This window comes from Somniosus microcephalus, chromosome 4, assembly GCF_052327205.1.
Source record: "Somniosus microcephalus isolate GS21.2 chromosome 4, FLI_Smic_1.0, whole genome shotgun sequence".
Lineage (NCBI taxonomy): Eukaryota > Metazoa > Chordata > Chondrichthyes > Squaliformes > Somniosidae > Somniosus > Somniosus microcephalus.
In genome coordinates, this window is record NC_140990.1 from 248,471,708 (window position 1) to 248,493,254 (window position 21,547).

The window sequence follows — 21,547 nt, forward strand, 5'->3', positions numbered from 1 at the left end:
CTGGCACTTGTGTGGTGCAAATGTTACTTGCCGCTTATCAGCCCAAGCCTGAATTTTATCCAGGTCATTGGAGAGAAGGGAATTGATGAAGCAGCTGAAGATGATTGGGCCTAGGACACTGCCCTGAGGAAATCCTGCAGCGATGTCCTGGGGTTGAGATGATTGGCCTCCCAACAATCACGATCATCTTCCTTTGTGCTAGGTATGACTCCAGGCAGTGGAGAGCTTTCCCCCTGATTCCCATTGACTTCAATTTTACTAGGGCTCCTTGTTGCCACACTCGGTCAAATGCTGCCTTGATGTCAAGGGCAGTCACTCTCACCTCACCTCTGGAATTCAATTCTTTTGTCCATGTTTGGTCCAAGGTTGTAATGAGGTCTGGGTCCGAGTGGTCCTGGCGGAAACCAAACTGAGCATCGGTGAGCAGGTTATTGGTGAGTAAGTGCCGCTTCATAGCACTGTCGACGACCCCTTCCATCACTTTGCTGATGATTGAGAGTAGACTGATGGGGCAGTAATTGGCCGGATTGGATTTGTCCTGCATTTTATGGACTGGACGTACCTGGGCAATTTTCCATGTCGTCTGGTAGATGCCAGTGTTGTAGCTGTACTGGAACAGCTTGGCTAGAGGCGCAGCTAGTTCTGGAGCACAAGTCTTCAGCATTGCAGCTGGGGTGTTGTCAGGGCCCATAGCCTTTGCTGTATCCAGTGCACTCAGCCGTTTCTTGATATTGCATAGAGTGAATCGAATTGGCTGAAGACTGGCTTCTGTGATGGTGGGGACCTCTGGAGGAGGCCCAGATAGAAACATGAAACATAGAACATAGGAGATAGGAGCAGGAGTAGGCCATTCGGCCCCTTGAGCCTGCTCCGCCATTCAATGAGATCATGGCTGATCATCCAAATTCAGTACCCTGTCTCTGCCTTCTCCCCATATCCCTTGATCCCTTTAGCCTTAAGAAATATATCTAACTCCTTCTTGAATATATTTAATGAATTGGCATCCACTGCCTTCTGTGGTAGAGAATTCCACAGGTTCACCACTCTCTGGGTGAAGAAATTCCCCCTCATCTGTCCTAAATGGCTTACTCCTTATCCTTAGACTGTGACCCCCTGGTTCTGGACTCCCCGGCCATCGGGAACATCCTTCCTGCATCTAGTCTGTCTAGTCCTGTTAGAATTTTATAAGTTTCAATGAGATCCCCTCTCATTCTTCTAAACTCCAGCGAGTATAAGCCCAATCGACCCAATCTCTCCTCGTACGTCATTCCTGCCATCCCACGTATCAGTCTGGTGAATCTTTGCTACACTCTCTCCATGGCAAGAACATCCTTCCTCAGATAAGGCGACCAAAACTGCACACAGTACTCAAGGTGTGGTCTCACCAAGGCCCTGTACAACTGCAGCAAGACATCCTTGTTCCTGTACTCGAACCCTCTCGCTACGAAGGCCAACATACCATTTGCCTTTTTAACCGCCTGCTGCACCTGCATGCTTACCTTCAGCGACTGGTGCACAAGGACACCCAGGTCTCGTTGCACTTCCTCTTCTCCCAATCTATTGCTGTTCAGATAATAATCTGCCTTCCTGTTTTTGCCACCAAAGTGGATAACCTTGCATTTAACCACATTATTCTGCATCTGCCATACATCTGCCCAATCACCCAACCTGTCCAAATCATACTGGAGTTTCTCGGCATCCTCCTCACAGCACACACGCCCACCCAGCCTTGTGTCGTCTGCAAACTTGGAGATATTACATCTAGTTCCCTCGTCTAGATCATTTATATATATATATTGTGAATAGCTGGGGTCCTAGGACTGATCCCTGCAGTACCCCACTAGTCACTGCCTGCCACTCGGAAAAAGACCCGTTTATTCCAACTCTTTGCTTCCTGTCTGCCAACAAGTTCTTTATCCAAGTCAGTACCTTGCCCCCAATCCCATGTGCCTTAACTTTACATGCTAATCTCTTATGTGGGACCTTTATCGAAAGCCTTCTGAAAGTCCAAATACACCACATCCACTGGTTCTCCCTTATCTATTCTACCAGTTACATCCTCAAAAAATTCCAGTAGATTAGTCAAGCACGATTTACCTTTTGTAAATCCATGTTGACTTTGTCCGATCCTGTCACTGTTTTCCAAGTGCTCTGCTATTACATCTTTTATAATGGACTCTAGCATTTTTCCCACTACCGATGTCAGGCTTACCGGTCTATAATTCCCTGTTTTCTCTCTACCACCTTTTTTGAATAGTGAGGTAACATTAGCTACCCTCCAATCCATGCGAACTGTTCCAGAGTCTTATCGAATTTTGGAAGATGATCAGCAATGCATCTTCTATTTCTAGGGCCACCTCCTTAAGTACCCTAGGATGTAGATTATCAGGCCCTGGGGATTTATCAGCCTTCAATCCCATCAATTTCCCTAATACCATTTCCCTACAAATACTGATTTCTTTCAGTTCCTCCCTCTCATTAGACCCTATGTACCCTGACATCTCTGGGAGGTTATTTGTGTCCTCCTTTGTGAAGACAGATGAATCATCCACTTGGCACTTCTGGCTGAAGATGGGTGCAAACACTTCAACGTGCTGGCTCTGCCATCATTGAGGATGGGGATGTTCATGGAGGCTCCTCCGCCCGTAAGTTATTTAATTGTCCACCACTATTCACAACTGGATGTGGCAGGACTACAGAGCTTTGATCTGCTCTGTTGGTTGTGCGATCACTTAGCTCTGCCTATAGTATACTGCTTCTGCTGTTTAGCATGCATGTAATCCGGTATTGTAGCTTCACCAGGTTAGCTCCTTATTTTTAGGTATGCCTGGTGCTGCTCCTGGCATGCTCTGCTACACTCCTCATTGAAACAGGGTTGGTCCCCTGGCTTGGTGGTAATGGTAGAGTGAGGGATATGCCAGACCATTATTAGGTTATATAATGCGGTGGAATACAATTCTGCTGCTGATGGCCCACAGTGCCTCGTGGATGTCCAGTTTTAAGCTGCTAGATCTGTTCTCAATCTATCCCATTTAGCACGGTGGTAATGCCACACAGCACGATGGAGAGTGTCCTCAGTGTGAAGACAGGACTTCATCTCCTCAATGACTGTGCGGTGGTCACTCCTCCTATCAATACCGTCATGGACAGATGCATCTGCAACAGGTAGATTGGTGAGGACGAGGTCAAGTAGGTTTTTCCCTCGTGTTGGTTCTCTCACCACCTGCCACAAGCCCAGTCTGGCAACTATGTCCTTCAGGATTCGGCCAGCTCGGTCAATAGTGGTGCTACCGAGCCACTCTTGGTGATTGACATTAAAGTCCCCACAAGTGTACATTCCATGCCCTTGCTACCCTCAGTGCTTCTTCAAGTGGTGTTCAACATGGAGAAGTACTGATTCATCAGCTGAGGGAGGGCAGTAGGTGGTAATCAGCAGGAGGTTTCCTTGCCCATGCTTGACCTGAAGCCATGAGACTTGATGGTGTCCGGAGTCAATGTTGAGGACTGCCAGACGACTCCCTCCTGATGGTATACCACTGTGCCCACACCTCTGGTGGGTCTATCCTGCTGGTGGGACAGGACATGCCCAGGGATGGTGATGGAGGAGTCTAGGGCTTTCGCTGAAAGATATGATTCTATGAGTATGTCTGTTGCTTTACTAGTCTGAGACCGCTCTCCCAATTTTGGCACAGGTCCGCAGATGTTGGTGAGGACTTTGCAGTGTCGACTGGGCTGGGTGTGCCTTTGTTGTGTATTGCATTATTATTCTTGGTCCGGAAAGGATAACCGCATAACCCCTAGTAGCAGGACAGCATAGCTAATGAGACCAAGTCATCCCAATATGTAATTCATCTCAGCAGTGTTAAAGTACAGTCCCAACGCTACAATAACTATAATGGTAAAAAGATGCTAGTTCAGGAAATTTGGGCTTCAAAGCTATAAATTCCTAACGGTAATGGTCATTTGAAGCCTTTCTGATTAAGATGCCTTTTCTGAAATTTGATATACTAATTTTTCAAGTGGAACACACTTTCCAACACAGTGGGCTGGATTTTCTCAATGGGGAGCTTTTGGAGGCGGGACTCCCACTTGTTGGGTTTTAGTCCCACCTCCATTGACTTGTGGTCAACCCACGCTATTTTCCCTTGATTAACCTTGTTAAGCCCGCCCAGTGGGCTTAGCAGGCCAATTAGGGGAAAGCCGGTTACAGGTAACGTCAGCGAGTGACGTTGCATCTGTCGAGCTTTTGATAGATGAAATATCAGCGTTTAACGGTTCTGTGAAGCTGTCAAACACTGACAATCTGTCCTCTAACTTGAGTCCTTCCACTCAGACTTAGTTAGAGAGCTCTCCTGAGCAGAACGCAGAAGGCTGCAGCTTTTGACAGTTCAGCGGCCATTCTGCTTTCTGTGCCGGTGAGCTGAGGGACTCCCGAGACCTGAAGGGAGGAAGCCTGCAGGAAGAAGTACAAGTAAGTAAAACTTATTAAAACACTCTACACACACTTACCTCTGCACACCAGACATCTCGGCGCCTCCGACCCCCGCCTCGCTGACCCTGGCGAGGTTCGGAGCCATCGGGGAGCCCGAACTTTAGGGCTCAAAATAGGGATTAGCCAAAAAACTGCCTGTTAACTACCTGTTAACAGGCAGTTAATTGGCACTAATCCCTTCCCGCCTCGGAGACCGGACCCGGCGTGGGTCGGCTACCCGCCTCCTGGGAAGATGGCATGGAGGCGGGTTGGGGGTGGGATTGCTACCCGCCTCCAGATTCTGCCATTTTCCCGGTAGTCCCGCCTCCCCAGGGCTGGCAAAATCGCCCCCAGAACTCCGATATTGGTGTAGTTGAAGGGAAAATGTATGCTGAATTGCCACAGTATTCTAAACATTATAAAACACTGTTAAAAAACTTTATGGCTTGTGCCACTTATGGCTATGATGCACATCTGTATTTCACTCCAGCCTGAAAACCCTTTCCAGTTGCTTGTATGCCTACATGTTGAATACTGGTGCTTCCTCCTCTTTCAGCAAGAGTCAGGGGATGTTACTGGAAGGTGAAGCTATTCCATATTATACTGATGCTTTCTCTCAATATGGACTGGTTTGATATTCGAGAGGCAGCCAAATTAGTCAAGGCTCCGATTGTATTCCCTGAGTCTTAATGCAAGAACAGGAAGAAGCATGGGCCTAGAATTTCAGTTGCTTGCGCCAGCAGTTAGCGCCTTAAGAGAAGTGATTTTCGGGCGCTATGCGTGTAGCGCCCGGGCGCAGCGCAGGTTGTGCCTCGCCCCAAATTAAGTTGGCCGTTAGCGCCGGCGCAAACTTTAGCGCCCGCCCGGATGCGCGCGCAGAAAATGACGTCACATCCTCGTGCAACGCCCTTTGGCCGCCCCGATTCCAAACTTCAGTCGGTCCGCCCCATTGTGCGGCTGGCGGCCGGAGCGTTTGAAAAAAAACGCAACACAACCAGCGCGGGCCCCGGGGGGCGCAAATTAAAGGGGACGTACCCTCCAGTATAAAGCCCAGCCAATTTGCAGCAAACACTCTTGTGCAACGCATTTCTGGACACACAACAAGGAGGATAGCTAACTGGTTTCAAGCAGCAACAGCTCAGGTATTTTTGGACTCAGGCCAGAGCGCTGCAAGTGGCCTTTTGGAAATTTGACTGTTTGCCAGGATTTGATGGGGGTTGCATGGGGTGCCAACGCGGAGCTGCAGCGCCATGTCCGTAGGGCTCGCAGACGCATTGTGAGAGGGGCAGCCCTGGCTAGAGGCAGAGGGGGCTACAGGCGTCGGCCACGTAGGCCTTACCCAGTCAGGCTATACCGCCAGCAGCGCTCCTACCTAAACATGAGTGCCTTGCGATGTGTTAGAAGGCTCCGATTCCGAAAGGAGGTGATTGCAGAGATCTGCCACCTGCTTCGCAGAGATCTGCGGCCAAAGCTCGGGTGCAGGACGTCTCTGTTGGTGGAAGTGAAGGTGACGGTGGCATTGAACTTCTATGCCACCGGCTCCTTCCAATCCGCTGCTGGGGACATAGCAAACATCTCCCAGTACGGCGCGCATCGCTGCATCCGCCAGGTGACCGAAGCACTGTTCAGAAGGAGAAGCCAATTCATCTCCTTCCCCATGGCCCTGGAGAGCCAGCATCAGCGCGCATTGGGATTTGCCAGACTCGGGGACTTCCCCTTGGTGCAGGGCGCCATTGACTGTACGCATGTGGCTTTGCGGGCCCCTCTGGAGCATGGCGAGCAGTATCGCAACAGGAAGGGCTACCATTCTCTGAATGTGCAGCTGGTGTGTGACCCACAAGCAGCGCATCATGGCTGTCAATGCCAGCTTCCCAGGCAGCAGCCACGATGCCTTTATCCTGCGGCAGAGTACTGTGCATGACATGTTCGAGGCACAGACTCCCCCAAGAGGATGGCTACTCGGGGACAAAGGCTATCCTTTGTGTACCTGGCTCATGACCCCGCTCCGCGCGCCCAGGACCGCTGCTGAAGAGGCCTACAACGAGAGCCATCAAACCACCCGCAACATCATCGAGCAAACTATTGGGGTCCTCAAGCAGCGGTTCCGCTGCCTTGATCGCTCCGGAGGAGCTCTCCAGTATTCGCCGGACCGGGTCTCCCAATTTGTGGTAGTTTGCTGCATACTACACAACCTGGCTATCCGCAGGACTCAGGCACTGCCACCTGACGTTGGAGCAGCACCACATGAGGAGGAGGAGGAGGAGCAGGAGTACGTTCCCAGGAGGGAGCGACCAGGGCCAAGGGCCGCGCGACGCCACCTTATTACACGGTACTTCTAAGCCCCCTGTCAGGGAATGCCTTGGGGCCATGAGGGAAGATGAATGCAGCCGCTCCGCAAGCCCTCAGCCGGCGAAGCCAACAAACACTAAGAAGAACAACCATGGAGACTGCATGAATAAAGATAATTTTTTATTACACAAAAATGAAAACCCCTTCCCACATGAATCCCCAAAAACAATAAACGGGCCCCACAAAAAGGCCAACAAACGACTCACTCCCACAAACTGGGGAGGAGTCACTCCACATTTGTTCAAACCGGGCCTCAACCTCGGCCTAACGCAAAAAAAAAGCCCTCGAACCAAACAACCATGGGCAAAAGAAAGATGGCCACCGCCATATAAAACGAAAGCTGGCCACACCCTCTACTGAGTGGCCCGTGAGGGCGAGACCTTGCCCATCCTTTTGCCTCCCCTGCCCGGCCTGCTGCTCCTTCACAAGCTCTGCCCAGTGGCTGCTGCGAGGCTGGGGGAAGGCGCCTGAGGCTCAGATGTCCTTCCGCCAGATACCGCTGGGGGGCGGCCTACACGGCCTTTGGGCCTCGAGGGGCCGTCTGCTGAGTGGCGCACCTGAGCCTGGCCAACATCAGCTCCAGCCGCTTGCCCTTGACGCCCCAGTGGGGGAATGGCGGCGACGGATGGCGCAATGTGGGCCAGCTGGCGTCTGGGATGCGCTGGCTGGTGCTGTGGCGCGCTGGCACTCGGCCGGGCCCGCACTGCAGGATCCGCAACAATCGGCCGAGGGGCGGCTCGCTGGGATGCTCCAGCGCGGCGTCTGCCCTGGCGATGCCTGCCTGAGACAGCGCGTGTGGCAGCAGTGAGTGCCCCTGTTGTCCTGCTGTGCGCCCGCATCACACCCGCCAGCGTCTTGACGGCATCAGTCAGCATGCGGCCACCCGCGGCAGTTGATGCCCCGAACTCGCGCACACTGGTCGCCAGCGACTCGATGGCCTCAGGCATGCGCCCCACCACGCTCATGAGCTCCGTGTGGCGCCGGTCCGAATCCTCGGCCATCTTATCGAGCTTCCGCGCCTCCTCCGACGTGAAGGTGTCCGGACTGGAGTCGCGACTCTCCCGCTGGGGAGGAGGGGACCGAACGAGAGGAACCTTGCCACGTTGGTGGCGGCGAGTGTGCCGATCAACAGCACTCCCCTCTGATCCTTCCCCCCCTTTGGGGGGAAGGCCGCGGGCCACGCGCACGGCTCCTGGGTGGCTGGACGCCACTGGTCCCAGAAGCTGCATTCCCCTGCGACAGTTCGTCCAGGCACTCGTCCAGTGAGGACGTGTCAAGCATTTCGTCCTCTCCTGCGGGACCTGAGTGTTCCCCCGATGGCCCGGCTTGCTCCTCCTCCTCCCGCTCGGAGGGGCTGTCACTGGCAGCTTCAGGGTCCTGGGCGTCACCAGCTGAAAGCAGGAATGCACAAGAGTAGCTTCAGAGTGAGGAGACGGCGTCAGCGAGGGAGTTAGGACTGGTGGCATTCAGCGCATTGGTGGGACAGTGGCAAAGGAGGTAGCTCGGATGCGCAAGTGCGACGCGAGAGGGCCAAAAGGCGAGGTCCTTACCATTGCCGGGCAGTGGAGGGTCGGCTACTCCGCACGCTGTGTGCACGATCAGCCGGGCTCCCATAAGCACACACACGCGCTCCTCCAGGCGAGTGAGCTTCTGCAGCTTGGCGCGGCCTCCCCTGGCCCTGGCACGGGCCTGGCGATTATAGGCAACTTTAGCCTGCAAGAGAAAGGGCGGGCTGTAAGTGCGCAGTGTAGCCCGGATGTAGTGTGCACTGCCTCCCATGGTGGAATAGCTTGGCCAGAGTGTAGCCCTGATGTAGTGTGCACTGCCTCCCATGGTGGAATAGCTTGGCCAGAGTGTAGAGTGCAGATTGGGCAATTGATGCTCATGACTGTCCCAATGCTGCTGGCTGAGGGCTGGCCATTAGGACTTTCAGCTCCCTTTGCCCATCATGTCAGGTGTACATGCAAGAATGAGGAGGAGATTGGAAAGGGTACTCACCCTGACAATCCTGGTCAGGTCGTTGTATTTTTTACGACATTGTTTGTGGGTCCTGGGGGCATCGCCGGTGAACGTCACCCTGTGGGCGATCTGCTTCCAGGCTCTGGTGTAATCGTGGTGGTTCAGATTCCTCCCACTCTCTGGGAACAAGATCCTGCGCCTCTGCTCCAGAGCTGTGACCATTATTTCCAGATCACCCTCTGAGAAGCGCAGGGCACGCTCACGGGCCTTCTCTGGCGTTGCCATGACTCCCTGGGGCTGAGCAGCAGTGTTGAGGCCTATTTTCCAAGCGGCAGTGTGCAGGGCGTGGCAGCAGACCAAATCGTCCCTTCCCCCTTTAAGAGCTGGTCGGCGCCACGGGGTCTGCTGTCAATCAAAAAATGACCGCACCCGCGCTGCGCCCCGCCTCGGCGCTATCCCTCTGCACCGCCGGCTTAGCGCCTAAAGATAGTAGTGGAACGCCTCTTTTAGCGCTCCACCAACCTCTTAGGGCGAAGCCACTGAATTTCCGGCAACGGGGCGCAACTTTGGGGCGGGCGCTAACTCCGGGCGGGCGCTAACGTTAGCGCCCCAAAACTGGCTATACTGAAATTCTAGGCCATGGTATTTAATATAGAGGTAATTGAGCAATTGGAATGGAATTCATGTGCATTGAAGAGCTGAAAACTTTATTAGACCGCAGGAAGGAAAAATTCAGAAGCATGGTGCATCAACAATAAAAGAAGGAAAGGTGACCTCCGCACGTCCCAAAACTCTTTACATCCAATGAAGTACTTTTGAAGTGTAGTCACTGTTGTAATGTAGGAAAAACAGCAGCCAATTTGCACACAGCAAGCTCCTTCAAAAAGCAATGTGATAATGACCAGATAAGATGTTGTGTGAGGGATAAATATTGACCAGGACACCGGGGATAACTATCAAGCTCCTCTTCGAAATAGTGCCATGGGATCTTTTACGTCCACCTTCGAGAGCAGACGGGGCCTCGGTTTAATGTCTCATCCGAAAGACGCCACCTCCGACAGTGTCGGCCTAGCTTTATGTGCTCACGTCTCTGGAGTGGGACTTGAACCACAACCTTCTGATTCAGAGGCGAGAGTGCTACCAACCATGGCAGTCACCTATCGGAGGCATGGAGTCAGGGTGGGGCAGCAGAATAAACTCGGAAAGCTTTGAGGTAGAAACAAGAGAAGAGGATCCGCGGCATGGAGTAGAGAGAAGAATTTTTCACAAGTGAAATTCCAAGTTCAAAAGTTGTCTTTTGATGGTTCTACAGGAGCATACAGCACAATTATTGTATCGGATATGTTATGCCTGATCCCGAAGCTTTAATTGGAAACGATTTTATTTTGTGGTCATCATGATGAATGTCAATACTGGGGAATGAAACACATTTGACATTTGGCACATAGTGTCAGTATCAATTATAGATGCAAAGCTTTACACTACCTAAGCAATGTGTCTGTGTCTTCACTTATGAAAAATGCTACCTACTGCACTAGTGTGTCAATTTTGTTTCCATGCCAACCACCCTTTTAGCCTCTGTGAATAAAATTACCAGTTTCAAATTATATTGGTGTATTTGTCCTGTGAACCTAGGCCGTTTAGGAATTGGGTTAAATGCTACCTACCCATGCTGGTTTCTCTTGGGCTCCTCATAGTGATGGAAGGTTTTAATCCCATTTATGAACCTGGATTCTAACTCGGGTCCCAGAACAAAAAAAGGCAGCATGCTAACCATCTATGCCATGCAGACCTGTCTCCTAAATATTTGGGCATATAAGAAGAGAATATGGGTCTGAGCGTTTCAAGGGTATTGCTCCGAAAAGCTGATGTTGAATCCTGGAGTGGGGAGGAAGAACCGTATTCGGATTAATGAAGTCTTTTCGGAACATTTCAGGCACTTCAGCATTATATAAGTGCGGCTGGTGGTATAAATGCTGCACTTCAAGATATTAAAGAGGCAAATTACCTTGTCCCAGTGGCAGCGGGGACGCACTTTTTCATGGATCTTGGAAACTGCTGCCCAATTTGCCAGCTTTGCGTCTAGCAGAATATGATGGAGAAAGAAAGACTTGCATTTATATAGCGCCTTTCACGTCACCGGACTTCCCAAAGCGCTTTACGGAGGTACTTTTTGAAGTGTAGTCACTGTTATAATGTAGGAAATGTGGCAGCCAATTTGCACACAGCAAGATCCCGCAAACAGCAATGTGATTAGGACCAGATAATCTGTTTTTTAGTGATGTTGATTGAGAGATAAATATTGGCTAGGACAATCTGATGGAGAGGTACCACATGGGAATGTAAATGGGGAGTAAAGCACACACACTGATCAAAAAACACTCGCACACTCTGCTTTTAATTTTACCAACAAGTATACACACACCGGTTAAAATACACATGTATACGCAGTTCAAATATACATATTGAGATCACATACTGCCTTTAACGTAGTAAAACGTCCCAAGGTGCTTCACAGGAGTGTTAACCAAACAAAATCTGACACCGAGCCACATAAGGAGATATTAGAACAGGTGACCAAAAACTTGGTCAAAGAGGTAGGTTTTAAAGAGCGTCTTAAAGAAGGAGGGAGAGGCGGAGAGGCTAGCGGGGGGATTTCCAGAGCCTGGAGCCCAGGCTGCTGATGGAACAGCCGCCAATGTTGAAGTGATTTAAAATAACGGGATGCGCAAGAGACCAAAATTGGAGGAGCACAGAGATCAGGGAGGGTTGTAGGAGAAGTTTACAGAGATCGGGAGGGGCGAGGCCATGGAGGAATTTGGAAAAAAAGGATGAGAATTTTAAAATCGAGTCATTGCCGGACAAGATGCCAATTTAGGCCAGCGAGCACAGGGGTGAATGGGACTTGGTGCGAGTTAGGATGGGGCAGCAAAGTTTTGGATGTGTTTAAGTTTATGGAGGGTGGAAGATGAGGCCGGCCATCAACAGTGTCTATTACTCATTTTTTATTTACTAATCAAAAATATAATTAGCCACATCTGGATTCCCAATTAGCCACGTGTAACTAGTGGCTAACAAATTGGTCAGCCCTGTTTTAACACCACCATTATCACTCCCTTTTTTTAAAAAAAAACAACCTTGACCCCTCTAGCCTCTCAAAACAACCAGTCTGTAACTTGCTTTTTCTTTCTAAGATACATGAACATATTGTAGGCACTTAGCTACATATACCTCTCTTCCACCATTCCGTTTGAGTGTCTCCCATTTGATTTCCAACCATCACACTGCACGGAGAACGTCCTAGTTAAGTTCATCAATTACATTTATATGATTTTAACCATGGTGTGCTGTCCATCTTTGTTTTACTCGACCTCTGTACCACCCATAACCCAGATGACCACTCAATTTTCCTTCCAGTGTCCCTCCACAGTCCACCTTTGTGGTACTGCTCACTTGATTTTCTATACTCCAATCTGTCCCAACAAACCACTATATAGAATCATCGAATCATAGAAGTTTACGGCACAAAAGGAGGCCGTTTGGCCCATCGTGTCTGCATGGCCGAAAAAGAACTATCCAGCCGAATCTCACTTTCCAGCTCTTGGTCTGTAGCCGTGTAGGTTATGGCACTTCTAAGTACTTTTTAAATGCGATGAGGGTTTTTGCCTCTACCACTCTTTATGGTAGTGCATTCCAGACCCCCACCACCCTCTGGGTAAAAAAAATTCTCCTCCACTCCCCTCTAATCCTTCTACTTTAAATCTATGCCCCTGGTTATTGACCTCTCTGCTAAGGGAAATGGCTGCTTCCTGTCCACTCTATCTAGGCCCCTCATAATTTTATACACCTCAATTAAATCTCCCCTCCGCCTCCTCTGTTCCAAAGAAAACAACCCCAGCCTATCCAATCTTTCTTCACAGCTAAAATTCTCCAGTACTGGCAACATCCTCATAAATCTCCTCTGTACCCTCTCAAGTGCAATCACATCTTTCCTGTAATGTGATGACTAGAACTGTACGCAGTACTCTAGCTGTGGTCTAACTAGTGTTTTATAGAGTTCAAGCATAACCTCCTTGCTCTTATATTCTATGCCTCGGCTAATAAAGGAAAACATCCCGTAAGCTTTCTTAACCACCTTATCTACCTGTCCTGCTACCTTCAGGGATCTGTTGACATGCACTCCAAGGTCCCTCTGTTATTCTACACTTCTCAGTATCCTACCATTTATTGTGTATTCCCTTGCCTTGTTAGTCCTCCCCAAATGCATTACATCACACTTCTCCAGATTGAATTCTGTTTGCCACTTTTCTGCCCACCTGACCAGTCCATCACTATCTTCCTGAAGCTTTCTTCTTCACTTTCAACCACACGGCCAGTTTTTGTATCATCCGCAAACTTCTTAATCATGCCCCCTACATTGAAGTCTAAATTATTGATCTATATCACAAAAAGACCTAGTACAGAGCCCTTGAAACAGCCTTCCAGTCACAAAAACTACTGTTGACCATTACCTTTTACTTCCTGCCACTGAGCCAATTTTGGATCCAACTTGTCACTTTAAGAACATAAGAAATAGGAGCAGGAGTAGGCCAATCGGCCCCTCGAGCCTGCTCCGCCATTCAATAAGATCATGGCTGATCTGATCCTAACCGCCAATCCACTATCACAGAACCATCTCCTGAATCTAACAGAATTAGACACATGAAATAGGAGCAGGATCAGGCTACACGGCCCCTGGGCCCGCTCCGCTACCCACAGGGCCATGACCGATCCGAACCTAGACTCATGTCCAAATTCCTGCCCGCTCCCCGTAACCCTTAATTCCCTTTACTCCTAGGAAACTGTCTATTTCTGTTTTAAATTTATGTAATGATGTAGCTTCTACAGCTTTTTGGGGCAGCATATTCATGGACCTACCACCCTCTGAGTGAAGTAGTTCCTCCTCATCTCAGTTTTGAAAGAGCAGCCCCTTATTCTAAGACTATGCCCCCTAGTTCTAGTTTCACCCATCATCGGGAACATCTTCCCCGCATCCACCCGATCCAACCCCTTCACAATCTTATATGTTTCAATAAGATTGCCTCTCATTCTTCTGAACTCCAATGAGTAGAGTCCCAATCTACTCAACCTCTCCTCATATGTCCATCCCCTCATCCCCGGGACTAACCGAGTGAACCTTCTTTGTACTGACTCGAGAGCAAGTATGTCCTTTCTTAAGTATGGACACCAAAACTGTACGCAGTATTCCAGGTGCGGTCTCACCAATACCTTGTACAACTGAAGCAATACCTCCCTATTTTTATATTCTATCCCCCTAGCAATGAATGCCAACATTCCATTGGCCTTCTTAATCACTTGTTGCACCTGCATACTAACCTTTTGAGTTTCATGCACCAGGACCCCCAGATCCCTTTGTACTTCAGTACTTTCCAGTTTCTTGCCATTAAGATAATAACTTGCTCTACAATCTTTCCTGCCAAAGTGCATAACCTCACACTTTCCAGTATTGTATTCTATCTGCCAAATCTCTGCCCACTTACTTAGCCTGTCTATGTCCCCTTGCAGGTTTTTTATGTCCTCCTCACTCACTACTTTCCCTCCCATCTTAGTATCATCTGCAAACTTTGATATGTTACACTCGTTCCCCTCCTCCAAATCGTTAATATAGATTGTAAAGAGTTGGGGACCCAGCACTGACCCCTGCGGAACACCACTAGTTACTGATTGTCAGTCTGAGAATGAACCATTTATCCCAACTCTCTGCCTTCTGTTAGATAGCCAATCCTCTAGCCATGCCAGAATATTACCCCCAATCCTGTGATTTTTTATCTTAAGCAATAATCTTTTGTGTGGCACCTTGTCAAATGCCTTTTGGAAGTCTAAATACACTACGTCCACTGGTTCCCCTTTATCCACCCTATATGTTACTTCCTCAAAGAACTCCAGCAAATTTGTCAAACATGACTTCCCCTTCATAAAACCATGCTGACTTTGTCCTATTAAATTATGATTATCCAAATGTCCTGTTACTGTCTCCTTAATAATGGACTCCAAAATTTTACCTACCACAGATGTTAGGCTAACCGGTCTATAGTTTCCAGCCTTCTGTCTACTGCCCTTTTTAAATAAGGGTGTTACATTAGCAGTTTTCCAGTCTGCCGGGACCTTTGCCGAGTCCAGGGAGTTTTGGAAAATTATTACCAATGCATCCACAATCCCTACCGCCACTTCCCTCAAGACCCTAGGATTTAAGCCATCAGGTCCAGGTGATTTATCTGCCTTGAGTCCCATTATTTTACCGAGTACCAATTCCTTAGTGATTTTGATCATGTTTAGCTCCTCCCCCCCTTTAGCCCCCTGTTTGTCCAGTGTTGGGATATCCTTAGTGTCTTCTACTGTAAAGACTGATATAAAATATTCATTCAGTGTTTTTGCCATCTCCATATTTCCCACCATTAATTTCCCAGTCTGATCCTCTAAGGGACCAACATTTACTTTAGCCACCCTTTTTCTTTTTATATAACTATAAAAACTCTTACTATCTGTTTTTATATTTTTTGCTAATTTACTTTCATAATCTATCTTCCCTTAATCAATCTTTTTGTTATTTTTTGTTGTCTTTTAAAGTTTTCCCAATCCTCTATCCTCCCACTAGATTTGGCTACCTTATATGCCCTTGTTTTTAGTCGAATACTATCCTTAATTTCTTTACTTAGCCACGGATGGCTGACTTTTCTTTTACACCCTTTTCTTCTCAGTGGAATATATATTTTTTGGAAGTTGTAAAATAACTCCTTAAATGTACACCACTGATCATGTATCGTCTTACCCTTTAATCTATTTTCCCAATCCACTCTACTCAATTCCGCTCTCATACCTTCATAGTCTCCTTTATTCAAGCTTAGCACGCTTGTTTGAGATCCAACCTTCTCACCCTCTAATTGAATATGGAATTCAACCATGTTATGGTCACTCATTCCAAGGGGATCCTTTACTAGGACATTTTTAATTAATCCTGTCTCGTTACTCAGGACCAGATCCAAGGTTGCTTGCCCCCTGGTCGGTTCAGTTACATACTGCTCAAGAAACCCATCCCTAATACACTCAATGAACTCATCCTCAAGGCAGCCCTGCCCAATTTGATTTGTCCAATTAATATGATAGTTAAAATCCCCCATAATTATAGATGTTCCCTTATTACAAGCCTCAACTATTTCCTGATTGATACTCCGTCCAACAGAGTTGCCACTGTTCGGAGGCCTATAGACTACGCTCACTAGTGTTTTTTTCCCCTTATTATTCCTTACCTCCACCCAAACTGTTTCATTATCCTGATCTTTTGACCCAATATCATTTCTCTGTATTACAGTGATTCCTTCCTTTATTAACATAGCCACCCCACCTCCCCTTCCTTCCTGCCTGTCCTTCCTGATCGTTAAATAACCTGGTATGTTTAATTCCCAGGCATTGTCACCCTGCAGCCATGTTTCTGTAATGGCCACAAGATCATACCCATATGTAGTTATTTGCGCCATTAACTCGTCTATTTTGTTACGAATGCTACGTGCATTCAGATAGAGAACTTTCAAAGATGTTTTGTGACACTTAGTTCCTGCTTTTGCCCTTTTTATTACTTTACCTTTTACTCCATACCTTCTGCCCCTTCCTGACATGCTCTGGTTTTTAATTTCCCCACTGCTACCTAAGTCTATGACCTTTCACTTGGATCCCATGGGTTTTTACTTTTCTGAACAGCCTACCATATGGGACCTTGTCAAAAGCCTTGCTAAAATCCATGTAGACTACATCAAATGTGCTACCCTCATCAACCCTCCTTGTTACCTCCTCAAAAAATTCAATCAAATTAGTCATTCACAACCTTCCCTTAACAAATCCATACTGACTTTCCTTGATTAATCTGTGCCTTTCAAAATGACAATTAATACAGTTCCTCCAGAATTTTTTCCAATAATTTGCCCACCACTGAGGTTAGGCTATCTGGGCTGTAATTATTTGGTCTATCCCTTTCTCCCTTCTTAAACAATGGTACAACGTTAACAGTCCTCCGGCACCATGACTGTAGCGAGAGAGAATTGGAAAATGATGGTCAGAGCCTCCGCTATTTCGTCCCTTGCTTCTCTTAACAGCCTGGGATACATTTCATCCGGGCCTGGCAATTTATCTACTTTTAAAAGATGCTAAAACCCTTAATATTTCCTCTCTCACTATGTTTATCTCATCTAATATTTCAGAGTCTTTGGGGAAAAAATTGTGTCGCGCCCCCTTTGGGGCGCTAACTTTGCCGGGGCGCTACTTTTAGTGCGTCGAATAAATTAGCACCCCCACGCCCGAAATTCACTGGTAGCGCTACTGAAAGCGCCCCACCTCCCTGCGCTGCGAGTGAATTATCACGACGCTACGTGCCGCGGTACTGCAGGCCTTCTTCCCCTTATTAAAAGAGCCCAGCGCTCAAGGGAAGTGCCGGGCTCACGGAGCGCAGCCGGCACCCCGCGGGAGGGGCTGCACAGAAGGCCGGGGACAGCAACGGGAACAGGTGCTGGCAGGCGGCCTGCAACAAAAATGGCCGCCCGGCACCTCCCCTTTAATTTGTGCCACCCCAACCACAGGTAGGCCTCCTTGACCCTGTCGGACATAGCGTACGGTAGTAAGTCAGGGGGCGCTACCAAAGATCGCAAGCGGGGTGCTGCGCACGGCAATGACATCATCGCCGGTGGCACAGTGCCATGGGGCGCTAACTGTTACCGCCGTCGCTAACCTCCCGCTGAATTTCGCAGGAGGCGTTGGCGGCGCCGCGCCCAGGCATTAGTTGCTTTGTGCCCTGTTAGCACTACTTTTAGCGCGAATCGACTGAATTTTTCCCCCTTCCTCTTTTTAACTACAATATCTGCTTCGTCCCCCCCATTTGTGAAGACAGGCGCAAAGTATTCATTAAGAACCATACCCACGTCTTCCGCCTCCACACACAGGTTACCTTTTTGGTCTCTAATAGGCCCTACTCTTTCCTCAGTTATCCTCCTGCTCTTTATGTTTTTTATAACATATATTTGGGAATTCCTTGATTTTACTTGCCAATATTTTTTCATGCCCTCTTTGCTTTCAAAATTTCCTTTTTAATTTCACCCTGCTCTTTCTATACTCCTAGGATTTCTGCAGTATTGAGCTCTCGGTATCTGACAAAAGCTTCCCTTTTTTTCCTTATCCTACCCTGTATACACCTTGACATCCAGGAGGCTCTAGATTTGGGAGTCTCACCCTATTTCTTAGTTTGTTCCCACACAAGTCCTGCACATCTATTCTCGTCCAGCTCCTCTGGCTCTCTGTGCCCCAGTGAATTGACTTCAAGATCTTCATTTTCAAATTCCTGCAAGGCCTCATCCACACTATTTGGTTAATCTTCTTCAGCCAACCATCCCAGCTAGACCCTCATCTTTAGACTCTACGGGGGGAATTTTCCCATCCCTATGGAGGCGAGATTGCCGGGAAAATGGCAGAAACTAGGAGCGGGTACCGACCCCACTCCCAACCCGCCTCTGTGCCATCTTCCCGGGAGGCAGGTCCCCGAGTCGCACAGGGACCCGTCTCCTCGAGGCGGGAAAGGGATTAGAGCCAATTAACTGCCTGCGAACCTCGCCAGGGTCAGCGTGGCGAGCAGTGGGTCTGCGGGGGTGAGAGGCGTTGAAATGTCAAAGGAGCCCTAGGATAGGCAAAGTCACATGTCAGACAGACACTAAGGGAATGCACAAGGGTGATTAGTTGACTGTTATGTAGTTTTGGAATTATGTTATGTAGTTTTGGAACCAAATTATGTTTGGAATGTTTGAATTGGTGGTGGCTTTCATTTCAACATTGTGGCCAAGAGGATGCTGTGATGTTCTGTGACAGAGGCATGGTAAGGTGAGGAAATGTTGAGCAATGGGGGTCTGGAGTTTCATTCAGGGGAACCGGAGTCTGATGTTGCGCTCATGGACAGCCTGTCTGGAACAGGGATTTGCAGGCTGCCTCTTCCTCCTTCTCCTAAGGTGGTCGTGGAACCAGTGGTGATGAAGGCTGCACCCTCATTAAGGCCAAGTTGTGGAGGATGCAGCAGACCACCATGAATTGGGACACCCGCTCCAGCGAATACTGGAGCTCTCCTCCCAAGCATTCAAGACAGCGGAACTGTTGCTTGAGCATCCCGATGGTCTGCTCGATGACGTTCCTCGTGGCTGTCATTATATGATTGCTGGCCACAAGTAGGGTTGCACAGGGGAGTCAATCAGCCGGATGTAGAGCGGATAGCCCTTATTGCCTAGCAGCCACCCTCAGGTTCAACGTGGTGGATGGAAGTTTGCTGGCACAGTAGACTGGCGCTGGATGAAGGCATCATGACTGCTGCCAGGATAGCGGGCATTCACCATCATGACGTGCTGGGCGTGGTCGCACACCAACTGTACATTGAGTGAGTGGTACCCTTTGCGGTTACGGAACATCTCCCCATGGCATCCACAAAGCCACATGTGTACAGTTGATGACGCCCTGCACCATGAGGAAGCCCTATATCCTGACAAAGCCATGTGCACGTTCCTTCTGTTTCTCTCTGTTTAGAGCAAAGACAATGAATTCCCTTCTCCTAAAGTACAGAGCCTCTGTGACTTCCCGGATGCAGTGATGGACGGCGAACTGCGAGATGTTTGCTATGTCACATATTCCAGCCTGGAAAGATCCACTGGTAAAAAAATTCAGGGCCACGGTCACCTTGAGGGCTACTGGCAGAGGTCGTCACCCTGCTCTGAAGCTCCAGGTCTGGTTCCAAAAGGTGGCAGAGTTCTGTGACCACCTCCTTGGTGAAGCGGAGCCGCTGAACACCCTGCTTCTGGCTTAAGTGCAGGTAGTAGAAATGCTTCCTGAAGAGCCTAGGTGGATAAGGCCGCTACCAAGAGCCCTTCTCCCTCTGCGAGCCGCTTGTCTTCTTTGCTGTCTCTGCTCTATCTCCCAGTCATGCTGCAACGCGAGGGGGACTGCAAGTAGAGCCCGCGTGACTTGGAGCAAGTGGTGTACTCCGAGGCCTTCCAGTAGCAGCCAACATCTTCACAACATCCAGCAGCACTCCCTGCACACTTTGATTGAATAGCCATTACATAGACGTAGTTGTAAGGTGACCAAGGTTTGGAACTAAATATTCCAGGGTACTTGATGTTTCGAAAAGACTAGGCCAATGGAAAAGGCGGGGTGGTAGCCCTGATAATAAAGGATGACATAAGGAAGGTAGTGAGAAAGGATCTTGGCTCGGAAGATCAGGAAGTAGAATCAGTATGGGTAGAGATAAGAAATAACAAGGGGTAAAACTGGTGGGAGTAGCACCCTAACCGTAGTTACACCATTGGACAGAGTATTAATCAAGAAATAATAGGAACTTGTAACAAAGGTAATGCAATAATTGTGGGGAACTTTAATCTTCATATACACTGGGCAAATCAAATTGGCAAAGGTAGTCTAGAGGACGAGTTCATGGAATGCATTTGAGACATTTTCATGGAACAATACATTGTGGAACCAACCAGGGAACAGGCTATTTTAGACCTTGTATTGTGTAATGAGACAGGGTTCGTTTGTAATCTAACAGTAAAAGATTCTCTGGGGATGAGTGATCATAATATGGTTGAATTTCATATTGAGAAAGAAAGACTTGCATTTATGTAGCGCCTTTAACGGATAGTATTGGATTAAAAGAAGGTGGTTACAATGTTGTGAAGATTAGTACTAAGCCTGAGGATTGGGAGAGCTCTAGAAACCAGCAAAGGATGACCATAAAATTGATAAAAAGGAAGAAAATAGAATGAGAAACTAGCTAAAAATATAAAAACAGATTGTAAGAGCTTCTACAAGTATGTAAAAAGGAAGAGAGCAGCAAAAGTAAGCGTTAGTCCCTTAGAGGCTGAGACAGGGGGAATAAGGAAATGGCAGAGACTTTAAACAAATATTTTGTATCTGTCTTCACAGTAGAAGACACAAAGCATACCAAAAGTAGTGGGGTACCAAGGGGCTAATGAGAATGAGGAACTTAAAAGTAATTAAGATCAGTAGAGAAAAAGTACTTTAAAAACTAATGGGACTAATCCCTTGGACCTTATGGCCTACATCCTAGAGTTCTAAAAGAGCTCCAACAACACTCAAGAAGCTTGACACCATCCAGGACAAGGCAGCCCACTTGATTGGCACCCCATCCACCACCTTAAACATTCACTCCCTCCACCACCAGCGTACCGTGGCTGCAGTGTGTACCATCTACAAGATGCACTGCAGCAACTCACCAAGGCTTCTTCGGCAGCACTTCCCAAACCTGCGACCTCTTCCACCTAGAAGGACAAGGGCAGCAGGCGCATGGGAACTCCACCACCTCCAAGTCACACACCATCCTGACTTGGAAATATATCGCTGATCCTTTATCATCGCTGGGCCAAAATCCTGGAACTCCCTGCCTAACAGCACTGTGGGAGTACCTTCACCACACAGACTGCAGCGGTTCAAGAAGGCGGCTCACCACCACCTTCTCAAGGGCAATTAGGGATGGGCAATAAATGCCGACCTTGCCAGCGAAGCCCACATCTCATAAATGAATTTTTTTTAAAGTTTGCTGATGATACAAAGCTAGGTGGGAAAGGAAGCTGTGAGGAACACACAAAGCGCCCGCAAAGGGATATAGGCAGGTTAAGTGAGTAGGAAATAAGGTAGTAGATGGAGTATAATGTGGAGAAATATGAGGTTATT

At 48.4% G+C, this 21,547-nt stretch overlaps 1 protein-coding gene across 1 annotated transcript in view; it reads left to right on the plus strand.

Annotated features, from left to right (window-relative positions):
* The window catches only part of cirsr (corepressor of RBPJ and splicing regulator), a 101,040-nt gene that overhangs the window by 39,228 nt on the left and 40,265 nt on the right, over positions 1–21,547 (plus strand). The window lies entirely within an intron of this gene.